Source organism: Ranitomeya imitator, chromosome 4 (assembly GCF_032444005.1).
Source record: "Ranitomeya imitator isolate aRanImi1 chromosome 4, aRanImi1.pri, whole genome shotgun sequence".
NCBI classification, from domain to species: Eukaryota; Metazoa; Chordata; class Amphibia; order Anura; family Dendrobatidae; genus Ranitomeya; species Ranitomeya imitator.
In genome coordinates, this window is record NC_091285.1 from 691257288 (window position 1) to 691270395 (window position 13108).

Sequence of the window (13108 nt, forward strand, 5' to 3'; positions counted from 1 at the left end):
GACCCCTGATGTGCCTAAACAGTGGAAACCCCTCAATTCTACCTCCAACACTAAGCCCCCCACACCCCTAACCTTAATCCCAACTGTAGCCATAACCCTAATCACAACCCTAACCACAACCCTAATTCCAACCCTAACCCTAAGGCTATGTGCCCACATTGCGGATTCGTGTGAGATTTTTCAGCATCATTTTTGAAAAATACGCGGGTAAAAGGCACTGCGTTTTACCTGCGGATTTACCGCGGATTTCCAGTGTTTTTTGTGCTGATTTCACCTGCGGATTCCTATTGAGGAACAGGTGTAGAACGCTGCGGAATCCGCACAAAGAATTGACATGCTGCGGAAAATACAACGCAGCGTTTCCGCGCGGTATTTTCCGCACCATGGGCACAGCGGATTTGGTTTTCCATAGGTTTACTTGGTACTGTAAACCTGATGGAACACTGCTGCGAATCCGCAGCGGCCAATCCGCTGCGGATCCGCAGCCAAATCCGCACCGTGTGCACATAGCTTAATTCTAAAGGTATGTGCACACGCTGCGGAAAACGCTGCGGATCCGCAGCAGTTTCCCATGAGTTTACAGTTCACTGTAAACCTATGGGAAACAAACATCGCTGTACACATGCTGCAGAAAAACTGCACGGAAACGCAGCGGTTTACATTCCGCAGCATGTCACTTCTTTGTGCGGATTTCACAGCGATTTTACAACTGCTCCAGTAGAAAATCGCAGTTGTAAAACCGCAGTGAAATGCGCAGAAAAAACACGGTAAATCCGCCATAAATCCGCAGCGGTTTAGAACTGCGGATTTATGAAATCCGCAGCGGAAAAATCCACAGAGGACCAGAATACGTGTGCACATACCGAAACCCTAACCCTACCCCTAACCCTACCCCTAACCTTACCCCTAACCCTACCCCTAACACTACCCCTAACCCTAACCCTACACCTACCCCTAACCCTAACCCTAGCCCTACCCCTAACCCTACCCCTAACCCTACCCCTAACCCTATTCTAACATTAGTGGAAAAAAAAAATCTTTATTTTTTTATTGTCCCTACCTATGGGGGTGACAAAGGGGGGGGGGAGTCATTTATTATTTTTTTTATTTTGATCACTGGGATAGATTATATCTCAGTGATCAAAATGCACTTTGAACGAATCTGCCGGCCGGCAGATTCGGCGGGCGCACTGCGCATGCGCCCGCCATTTTGGAAGATGGCGGCGCCCAGGGAGAAGACAGACGGACCCCGGCAGCATCGGTAAGTATGATGGGGTGCGGGGGGAGCAGGGGGGGGGGGATCGGAGCATGGGGGGGTGGATCGGAACGCGGGAGGGGTGGAATGGAGCACCGGGGGGGTGGAACGGAGCACGGGGGGGTGGAACGGAGCATGGTGGGGGGTGGAACGGAGCACGGGGTGTGGATCGGAGTGCAGGGGGGGTGATTGGATCACGGGGTGAGCGGACAAGAGCACGGGGGGGAGCGGAGCACAGGACGGAGGGGAGCGGGGCAGTGTACCGGGCAGATCGGAGGGCTGGGGGGGCGATCGGTGGGGTGGGGTGGGGGCACATTAGTATTTCCAGCCATGGCCGATGATATTGCAGCATCGGCCATGGCTGGATTGTAATATTTCACCCGTTATAATAGGTGAAATATTACAAATCGCTCTGATTGGCAGTTTCACTTTCAACAGCCAATCAGAGCGATCGTAGCCACGGGTGGGTGAAGCCACCCCCCCCCTGGGCTAAACTACCACTCCCCCTGTCCCTGCAGATCGGGTGAAATGGGAGTTAACCCTTTCACCCGATCTGCAGGGACGCGATCTTTCCATGACGCATATGCTGCGTCATGGGTCGGATTGGCACCGACTTTCATGACGCAGCGTATGCGTCAAAGGTTGGGAAGGGCTTAATATTGGCCTTTGGGTTTGTGTGCCACTCCTGACTCCTGTGTGTGCCATCTCTCTCTCAAATAGTGGGTCATAGAAAGCCTTTTTTTTATTTATTTGGTTTCTAAATTCTCCCTGAGAAAAAAAAAAATCAGTGGGAGATTAATATTGGCCTTTGGGCTTGTGTGCCACTCCTGACTCCTGTGTGTGCCATCTCTCTCTCTCAAATAGTGGGCCATAGAAAGCCTTTTTTTATTTTTTATTTGGTTTCTAAATTCTCCCTGAAAAAATTAAAAAAAAATCAGTGGGAGATTAATATTGACCTTTGGGTTTGTGTGCCACTCCTGACTCCTGTGTGTGCCATCTCTCTCTCTCAAATAGTGGGCCATAGAAAGCCTATTAATTTTTTTTATTTGGTTTCTAAATTCTCCCTGAAAAAATCATAAAAAGATCAGTGGGAGATTAATATTGGCCTTTGGGCTTGTGTGCCAGTCCTGAGTGTGCCATCTCTCTCTCAAATATTGGGCCATAGAAAGCCTATTAATTTTTTTTTTATTTGGTTTCTAAATTCTACCTGAAAAAATCATAAAAAAATCAGTGGGAGATTAATATTGGCCTTTGGGCTTGTGTGCCACTCCTGACTCCTGTGTGTGCCATCTCTCTCTCTGAAATAGTGGGCCATAGAAAGCCTTTTTTTTTTATTATTTGGTTTCTAAATTTTCCTTGAAAAAATCATTTTTTTAAATTTGGTTTCTAAATTCTCCCTTTTAAAATCACAAAAAAAACAGTTGGAGATTAATATTGGCCTTTCTGCTTGCGTGCCAGTCCTGACTCCTGGGTGTGCCATCTCTCTCTCTCAAATAGTGGGCCATAGAAAGCCTTTTTTTTTTTGTATTTGGTTTCTAAATTTTCCTTGAAAAAATCATTTTTTTTTTATATGGTTTCTAAATTCTCGCTTTTAAAATCACAAAAAAACAGTGGGAGATTAATATTGGCCTTTCTGCTTGTGTGCCAGTCCTGACTCCTGGGTGTGCCATCTCTCTCTCTCAAATAGTGGGCCATAGAAAGCCTTTTTTTTTATTTGGTTTCTAAATTTTCCTTGAAAAAATCATTTTTTTTTATTTGGTTTCTAAATTCTCCCATTTAAAATCACAAAAAAAACAGTGGGAGATTAATATTGGCCTTTCTGCTTGTGTGCCAGTCCTGACTCCTGGGTGTGCCATCTCTCTCTCTCAAATAATGGGCCATAGAAAGCCTTTTTTTTATTTGGTTTCTAAATTCTCCCTGAGAAAATAAAAAAAAATCAGTGGGAGATTAATATTGGCCTTTGGGCTTGTGTGCCACTCCTGACTCCTGTGTGTGCCATCTCTCTCTCTCAAATAGTGGGCCATAGAAAGCCTTTTTTTTTTTTATTTGGTTTCCAAATTGTCCTTGAAAAAATCATTTTTTTTTGGTTTCTAAATTCTCCCTTTTAAAATCACAAAAAAACAGTGGGAGATTAATATTGGCCTTTCTGCTTGTGTGCCAGTCCTGACTCCTGGGTGTGCCATCTCTCTCTCTCTCTCTCTCAAATAGTGGGCCATAGAAAGCCTTTTTTTTATTTTTTATTTGGTTTCTAAATTCTCCCTGAAAAAATTAAAAAAAAAATCAGTGGGAGATTAATATTGGCCTTTGGGCTTGTGTGCCACTCCTGACTCCTGTGTGTGCCATCTCTCTCTCTCAAATAGTGGGCCATAGAAAGCCTTTTTTTTTATTTGGTTTCTAAATTCTCCCTGAAAAAATAAAAAATCAGTGAGAGATTAATATTGGCCTTTAGGCTTGTGTGCCACTCCTGACTCCTGTGTGTGCCATCTCTCTCTCTCAAATAGTGGGCCATAGAAAGCCTTTTTTTTATTTGGTTTCTAAATTCTCCCTGAAAAAATAAAAAAAAAAATCAGTGGGAGATTAATATTGACCTTTGGGTTTGTGTGCCACTCCTGACTCCTGTGTGTGCCATCTCTCTCTGAAATAGTGGGTCATAGAAAGCCTTTTTTTTATTTATTTGGTTTCTAAATTCTCCCTGAGAAAAAAAAAATCAGTGGGAGATTAATATTGGCCTTTGGGCTTGTGTGCCACTCCTGACTCCTGTGTGTGCCATCTCTCTCTCTCAAATAGTGGGCCATAGAAAGCCTTTTTTTATTTTTTATTTGGTTTCTAAATTCTCCCTGAAAAAATTAAAAAAAAATCAGTGGGAGATTAATATTGACCTTTGGGTTTGTGTGCCACTCCTGACTCCTGTGTGTGCCATCTCTCTCTCTCAAATAGTGGGCCATAGAAAGCCTTTTTTTTTTTAATTTGGTTTCCAAATTGTCCTTGAAAAAATCATTTTTTTTTGGATTCTAAATTCTCCCTTTTAAAATCACAAAAAAACAGTGGGAGATTAATATTGGCCTTTCTGCTTGTGTGCCAGTCCTGACTCCTGGGTGTGCCATCTCTCTCTCTCTCTCAAATAGTGGGCCATAGAAAGCCTTTTTTTATTTTTTATTTGGATTCTAAATTCTCCCTGAGAAAATAAAAAAAAATCAGTGGGAGATTAATATTGGCCTTTGGGCATGTGTGCCACTCCTGACTCCTGTGTGTGCCATCTCTCTCTCTCAAATAGTGGGCCATAGAAAGCCTTTTTTTTTATTTGGTTTCTAAATTTTCCTTGAAAAAAATCTTTTTTTTTTTTTTTGGTTTCTAAATTCTCCCTTTTAAAATCACAAAAAAAAACAGTGGGAGATTAATATTGGCCTTTCTGCTTGTGTGCCAGTCCTGACTCCTGGGTGTGCCATCTCTCTCTCTCAAATAATGGGCCATAGAAAGCCTTTTTTTTTTATTTGGTTTCTAAATTCTCCCTGAGAAAATAAAAAAAAAATCAGTGGGAGATTAATATTGGCCTTTGGGCATGTGTGCCACTCCTGACTCCTGGGTGTGCCATCTCTCTCTCTCAAATAGTGGGCCATAGAAAGCCTTTTTTTTTTTATTTGGTTTCTAAATTTTCCTTGAAAAAAATCTTTTTTTTTTTTTGGTTTCTAAATTCTCCCTTTTAAAATCACAAAAAAAAAACAGTGGGAGATTAATATTGGCCTTTCTGCTTGTGTGCCAGTCCTGACTCCTGGGTGTGCCATCTCTCTCTCTCAAATAGTGGGCCATAGAAAGCCTTTTTTTTTATTTGGTTTCTAAATTTTCCTTGAAAAAATCATTTTTTTTTATTTGGTTTCTAAATTCTCCCTTTTAAAATCACAAAAAAAAACAGTGGGAGATTAATATTGGCCTTTCTGCTTGTGTGCCAGTCCTGACTCCTGGGTGTGCCATCTCTCTCTCTCAAATAATGGGCCATAGAAAGCCTTTTTTTAATTTGGTTTCTAAATTCTCCCTGAGAAAATAAAAAAAAAATCAGTGGGAGATTAATATTGGCCTTTGGGCTTGTGTGCCACTCCTGACTCCTGTGTGTGCCATCTCTCTCTCTCAAATAGTGGGCCATAGAAAGCCTTTTTTTTTATTTGGTTTCTAAATTGTCCTTGAAAAAATCATTTTTTTTTTGGTTTCTAAATTCTCCCTTTTAAAATCACAAAAAAACAGTGGGAGATTAATATTGGCCTTTCTGCTTGTGTGCCAGTCCTGACTCCTGGGTGTGCCATCTCTCTCTCTCTCAAATATAGTGGGCCATAGAAAGCCTTTTTTTATTTTTTATTTGGTTTCTAAATTCTCCCTGAGAAAATAAAAAACAAATCAGTGGGAGATTAATATTGGCCTTTGGGCATGTGTGCCACTCCTGACTCCTTTGTGTGCCATCTCTCTCTCTCAAATAGTGGGTCATAGAAAGCCTTTTTTTTTTTATTTGGTTTCTAAATTTTCCTTGAAAAAAATCATTTTTTTTTTTGTTTCTAAATTCTCCCTTTTAAAATCACAAAAAAACAGTGGGAGATTACCACTGATCACTGACCAGACCACTGCTGCCCGTGTACCCCTGGAACCAATTATAAAGTGCCTACAGCCCAATGTTATTATGTTCGGCCTTCGAAGCCTGTCTGCGGTCCCTCCTTCCACTTGTCCTCCACTGACCAGACCACTGCTGCCCGTGTACCCCTGGAACCAATTATAAAGTGCCTACAGCCCAATGTTATTATGTTAGGCCTTCGAAGCCTGTCTGCGGTCCCTCCTTCTACTTGTCCTCCACTGACCAGACCACTGCTGCCCATGTACCCCTGGAACCAATTTTAAAGTGCCTACAGCCCAATTTTATTATGTTAGGCCTTCGAAGCCTGTCTGCGGTCCCTCCTTACACTTGTCCTCCACTGACCAGACCAATGCTGCCCGTGTAGCCCTGGAACCAATTATAAAGTGCCTACAGCCCAATGTTATTATGTTAGGCCTTCAAAGCCTGTCTGCGGTCCCTCCTTCCACTTGTCCTCCACTGACCAGACCACTGCTGCCCGTGTACCCCTGGAACCAATTTTAAAGTGCCTACAGCCCAATTTTATTATGTTAGGCCTTCGAAGCCTGTGTGCGGTCCCTCCTTACACTTGTCCTCCACTGACCAGACCAATGCTGCCCGTGTACCCCTGGAACCAATTATAAAGTGCCTACAACCCAATTTTATTATGTTAGGCCTTCGAAGCCTGTCTGCGGTCCCTCCTTCCACTTTTTCTCCACTGACCAGACCACTGCTGCCCGTGTACCCCTGGAACCAATTATAAAGTGCCTACAGCCCAATGCTATTATGTTAGGCCTTCGAAGCCTGTCTGCGGTCCCTCCTTCTACTTGTCCTCCACTGACCAGACCACTGCTGCCCTTGTACCCCTGGAACCAATTTTAAAGTGCCTACAGCCCAATTTTATTATGTAAGGCCTTCAAAGCCTGTCTGCGGTCCCTCCTTACACTTGTCCTCCACTGACCAGACCAATGCTGCCCGTGTACCCCTGGAACCAATTATAAAGTGCCTACAGCCCAATTTTATTATGTTAGGCCTTCGAAGCCTGTCTGCGGTCCCTCCTTCCACTTGTCCTCCACTGACCAGACCACTGCTGCCCATGTACCCCTGGAACCAATTTTAAAGTGCCTACAGCCCAATTTTATTATGTTAGGCCTTCGAAGCCTGTCTGCGGTCCCTCCTTACACTTGTCCTCCACTGACCAGACCAATGCTGCCCGTGTAGCCCTGGAACCAATTATAAAGTGCCTACAGCCCAATGTTATTATGTTAGGCCTTCGAAGCCTGTCTGCGGTCCCTCCTTCCACTTGTCCTCCACTGACCAGACCACTGCTGCCCGTGTACCCCTGGAACCAATTTTAAAGTGCCTACAGCCCAATTTTATTATGTTAGGCCTTCGAAGCCTGTCTGCGGTTCCTCCTTACACTTGTCCTCCACTGACCAGACCAATGCTGCCCGTGTAGCCCTGGAACCAATTATAAAGTGCCTACAGCCCAATGTTATTATGTTAGGCCTTCGAAGCCTGTCTGCGGTCCCTCCTTCCACTTGTCCTCCACTGACCAGACCACTGCTGCCCGTGTACCCCTGGAACCAATTTTAAAGTGCCTACAGCCCAATTTTATTATGTTAGGCCTTCTAAGCCTGTCTGCGGTCCCTCCTTACACTTGTCCTCCACTGACCAGACCAATGCTGCCCGTGTACCCCTGGAACCAATTATAAAGTGCCTACAACCCAATTTTATTATGTTAGGCCTTCGAAGCCTGTCTGAGGTCCCTCCTTCCACTTGTCCACCACTGACCAGACCACTGCTGCCCGTGTACCCCTGGAACCAATTATAAAGTGCCTACAGCCCAATGCTATTATGTTAGGCCTTCGAAGCCTGTCTGCGGTCCCTCCTTCTACTTGTCCTCCACTGACCAGACCACTGCTGCCCTTGTACCCCTAGAACCAATTTTAAAGTGCCTACAGCCCAATTTTATTATGTTAGGCCTTCAAAGCCTGTCTGCGGTCCCTCCTTACACTTGTCCTCCACTGACCAGACCAATGCTGCCCGTGTAGCCCTGGAACCAATTATAAAGTGCCTACAGCCCAATGTTATTATGTTAGGCCTTCGAAGCCTGTCTGCGGTCCCTCCTTCCACTTGTCCTCCACTGACCAGACCACTGCTGCCCGTGTACCCCTGGAACCAATTTTAAAGTGCCTACAGCCCAATTTTATTATGTTAGGCCTTCGAAGCCTGTCTGCGGTCCCTCCTTACACTTGTCCTCCACTGACCAGACCAATGCTGCCCGTGTAGCCCTGGAAGCAATTATAAAGTGCCTACAGCCCAATGTTATTATGTTAGGCCTTCGAAGCCTGTCTGCGGTCCCTCCTTCCACTTGTCCTCCACTGACCAGACCACTGCTGCCCGTGTACCCCTGGAACCAATTTTAAAGTGCCTACAGCCCAATTTTATTATGTTAGGCCTTCGAAGCCTGTCTGCGGTCCCTCCTTACACTTGTCCTCCACTGACCAGACCAATGCTGCCCGTGTACCCCTGGAACCAATTATAAAGTGCCTACAACCCAATTTTATTATGTTAGGCCTTCGAAGCCTGTCTGCGGTCCCTCCTTCCACTTGTCCTCCACTGACCAGACCACTGCTGCCCGTGTACCCCTGGAACCAATTATAAAGTGCCTACAGCCCAATGCTATTATGTTAGGCCTTCGAAGCCTGTCTGCGGTCCCTCCTTTTACTTGTCCTCCACTGACCAGACCACTGCTGCCCTTGTACCCCTGGAACCAATTTTAAAGTGCCTACAGCCCAATTTTATTATGTTAGGCCTTCAAAGCCTGTCTGCGGTCCCTCCTTACACTTGTCCTCCACTGACCAGACCAATGCTGCCCGTGTACCCTGGAACCAATTATAAAGTGCCTACAGCCCAATTTTATTATGTTAGGCCTTCGAAGCCTGTCTGCGGTCCCTCCTTCCACTTGTCCTCCACTGACCAGACCACTGCTGCCCATGTACCCCTGGAACCAATTTTAAAGTGCATACAGCCCAATTTTATTATGTTAGGCCTTCGAAGTCTGTCTGCGGTCCCTCCTTACACTTGTCCTCCACTGACCAGACCAATGCTGCCCGTGTAGCCCTGGAACCAATTATAAAGTGCCTACAGCCCAATGTTATTATGTTAGGCCTTCGAAGCCTGTCTGCGGTCCCTCCTTCCACTTGTCCTCCACTGACCAGACCACTGCTGCCCGTGTACCCCTGGAACCAATTTTAAAGTGCCTACAGCCCAATTTTATTATGTTAGGCCTTCGAAGCCTGTCTGCGGTCCCTCCTTACACTTGTCCTCCACTGACCAGACCAATGCTGCCCGTGTACCCCTGGAACCAATTATAAAGTGCCTACAGCCCAATGTTATTATGTTAGGCCTTCGAAGCCTGTCTGCGGTCCCTCCTTCCACTTGTCCTCCACTGACCAGACCACTGCTGCCTGTGTACCCCTGGAACCAATTATAAAGTGCCTACAGCCCAATGTTATTATGTTAGGCCTTCGAAGACTGTCTGCGGTCCCTCCTTCCACTTGTCCTCCACTGACCAGACCACTGCTGCCCGTGTACCCCTGGAACCAATTTTAAAGTGCCTACAGCCCAATGTTATTATGTTCGGCCTTCGAAGCCTGTCTGCGGTCCCTCCTTCCACTTGTCCTCCACTGACCAGACCACTGCTGCCCGTGTACCCCTGGAACCAATTATAAAGTGCCTACAGCTCAATGCTATTATGTTAGGCCTTCGAAGCCTGTCTGCGGTCCCTCCTTCTACTTGTCCTCCACTGACCAGACCACTGCTGCCCTTGTACCCCTGGAACCAATTTTAAAGTGCCTACAGCCCAATTTTATTATGTTAGGCCTTCAAAGCCTGTCTGCGGTCCCTCCTTACACTTGTCCTCCACTGACCAGACCAATGCTGCCCGTGTACCCCTGGAACCAATTATAAAGTGCCTACAGCCCAATTTTATTATGTTAGGCCTTCGAAGCCTGTCTGCGGTCCCTCCTTCCACTTGTCCTCCACTGACCAGACCACTGCTGCCCATGTACCCCTGGAACCAATTTTAAAGTGCCTACAGCCCAATTTTATTATGTTAGGCCTTCGAAGCCTGTCTGCGGTCCCTCCTTACACTTGTCCTCCACTGACCAGACCAATGCTGCCCGTCTAGCCCTGGAACCAATTATAAAGTGCCTACAGCCCAATGTTATTATGTTAGGCCTTCGAAGCCTGTCTGCGGTCCCTCCTTCCACTTGTCCTCCACTGACCAGACCACTGCTGCCCGTGTACCCCTGGAACCAATTTTAAAGTGCCTACAGCCCAATTTTATTATGTTAGGCCTTCGAAGCCTGTCTGCGGTCTCTCCTTACACTTGTCCTCCACTGACCAGACCAATGCTGCCCGTGTACCCCTGGAACCAATTATAAAGTGCCTACAACCCAATTTTATTGTTAGGCCTTCGAAGCCTGTCTGCGGTCCCTCCTTCCACTTGTCCTCCACTGACCAGACCACTGCTGCCCGTGTACCCCTGGAACCAATTTTAAAGTGCCTACAGCCCAATTTTATTATGTTAGGCCTTCGAAGCCTGTCTGCGGTCCCTCCTTACACTTGTCCTCCACTGACCAGACCAATGCTGCCCGTGTACCCCTGGAACCAATTTTAAAGTGCCTACAGCCCAATGTTATTATGTTAGGCCTTCGAAGCCTGTCTGCGGTCCCTCCTTCCACTTGTCCTCCACTGACCAGACCACTGCTGCCCGTGTACCCCTGGAACCAATTATAAAGTGCCTACAGCCCAATGTTATTATGTTAGGCCTTCGAAGCCTGTCTGCGGTCCCTCCTTACACTTGTCCTCCACTGACCAGACCACTGCTGCCCGTGTACCCCTGGAACCAATTTTAAAGTGCCTACAGCCCAATGTTATTATGTTAGGCCTTCGAAGCCTGTCTGCGGTCCCTCCTTCCACTTGTCCTCCACTGACCAGACCACTGCTGCCCGTGTACCCCTGGAACCAATTATAAAGTGCCTACAGCCCAATGTTATTATGTTCTGCCTTCGAAGCCTTCGAGGCCTACTAATTGGGTATGGGGTATAGAGACGGTGTGTTCAACTCCAAGGTGTTCCCCAGGTTTCGTCTACATTGCTTCGGTCTTCCGATTCTCGTTTAGTAGTTGTAGAAAACTACACTGCATTAGGCCTACTAATTGGGTATGGGGTGTAGAGACGGTGTGTTCAACTCCAAGGTTTTCCCCAGGTTTCGTCTACATTGCTTCGGTCTTCCGACTCTCGTTTAGTAGTTGTTGAAAACTACACTGCATTAGGCCTACAAATTTGGTATGGGGTGTAGAGACGGTGTGTTCAACTCCAAGGTGTTCCCCAGGTTTCCTCGCCATTGCTTCGATCTTCTGGCTCTTCTGAAGTAGTTGTTGAAAACTACACTGCATTAGGCCTACAAATTGGGTATGGGGTGTAGAGACGGTGTGTTCAACTCCAAGGTGTTCCCCAGGTTTCGTCTACATTGCTTCGGTCTTCCGACTCTCGTTTAGTAGTTGTTGAAAACTACACTGCATTAGGCCTACAAATTGGGTATGGGGTGTAGAGACGGTGTGTTCAACTCCAAGGTGTTCCCCAGGTTTCTTCTACATTGCTTCGGTCTTCCGACTCTCGTTTAGTAGTTGTTGAAAACTACACTGCATTAGGCCTACAAATTGGGTATGGGGTGTAGAGACGGTGTGTTCCACTCCAAGGTGTTCCCCAGGTTTCGTCTACATTGCTTCGATCTTCTGGCTCTTCTGAAGTAGTTGTTGAAAACCACACTGCATTAGGCCTACTAGTTGGGTTGGGGCCTTCTATCTGTGTCTGCCGCTCTTTGCTGTTCTCCTACTGTGAACAAAGCTGTGCCGCCGGTTTACTATTGTTGCCAATTTTGAACTGCATTTAGAATACTTATTGATTTGGGCCTACTCTCTGTGTCAGCCTCTCATTCCAGTTGTCCTCCACTGAACAAAACAATGCCCCCTGGGTAGTCCTGTTACCAATTTTGAACTGCATTTAGCCCACTTTATTCTTTGGGCCCATATCTGTTTCCCCCTCATCCTGCCCATTGCCCAGCCAGTGATAGATGAGTCTGCTGGTACATTGACCAATAACGCAACATTCCCCGTGCACGCTACACTGCAAGATTGTGACCCTGCTGAAAGTCAGGTCCCCCTTCCCGCATACCATATCACCTTACACAGGGACAAAGAGGAAGGTGCAGATGAAGGTGCAGGTTCATTCATCAGGTGGGGGGAGGAATACTCGTTGGCGACGTCACTGGCACAGGGCCCCTCATAGTACGCAAATAAAGTGTTGCTGCCGGTGGGAGGTGCCCCCGCCGTGCAAACACACCGCTGTACTTTGAGGGGCCCTGTGCCAGTGCCAATGCCAACGAGTGGACCCCCCTGCTTGCTCAGGATCACAGCACTTGCAAAGTTGAAATACCTACCTCTCCCTGCTCCACTGCCGTGACGTGGTCCAGATTTCCTGGGCCCACAAATTACTTGAACCAGCCCTACCCCCCACAACTTTAGCCAAATGACCCCCAATTTCCAATGCCTTACAATTATTATAAGCTAAATTATGATTGACAAGCTTCAGTAGCAAGAATGGATGTTTTTGCCAATACAATGGGCTCTGTACATGTTTTCCTGGCCTCTACTCACTGGCGACTATGCTCCCCCATTGACTTGCATTGGGTTTCGTGTTTCGGTCGATCCCCGACTTTTCGCGATAATCGGCCGATTCCAATCGACTCGACTTTTGAGATAGTCGGGTTTCGCAAAACCCGGCTCGACTCTAAAAAGGTCAAGGTCGCTCAACTCTAGTGTTCAGCTCTCTTGTCTCTGGACTGGTCGTGTGGGGGTTGGTCCTCTCTGCCTCGCCCTGGAGCTGGCTGTGCTGTTTGGGTCCTCTGCAGCCTGGGGGCCAGTGTCGGCTGTAGTTCATGCTGCACTGTTTGAGCTCCTGACCTGATCCGTTATAGTGTTCCTGGTTGCCTCTGACTGCCTGCACCCGTTTATGACTTGTTCTGACCTCTGGCCTGTACCCCGACTCCGTCTTACGTCTCACGTTTTGGTTACCACGTTCCCGGTAGGTTCTGACGTCTTGCTTGTCACCGACGATTCTCTGCTCGCCCCTTCTGTACCGCGCCGCTATCTCCGTGTATGACCTTGGCTTGTTTCATGTCCCTTTCATTAC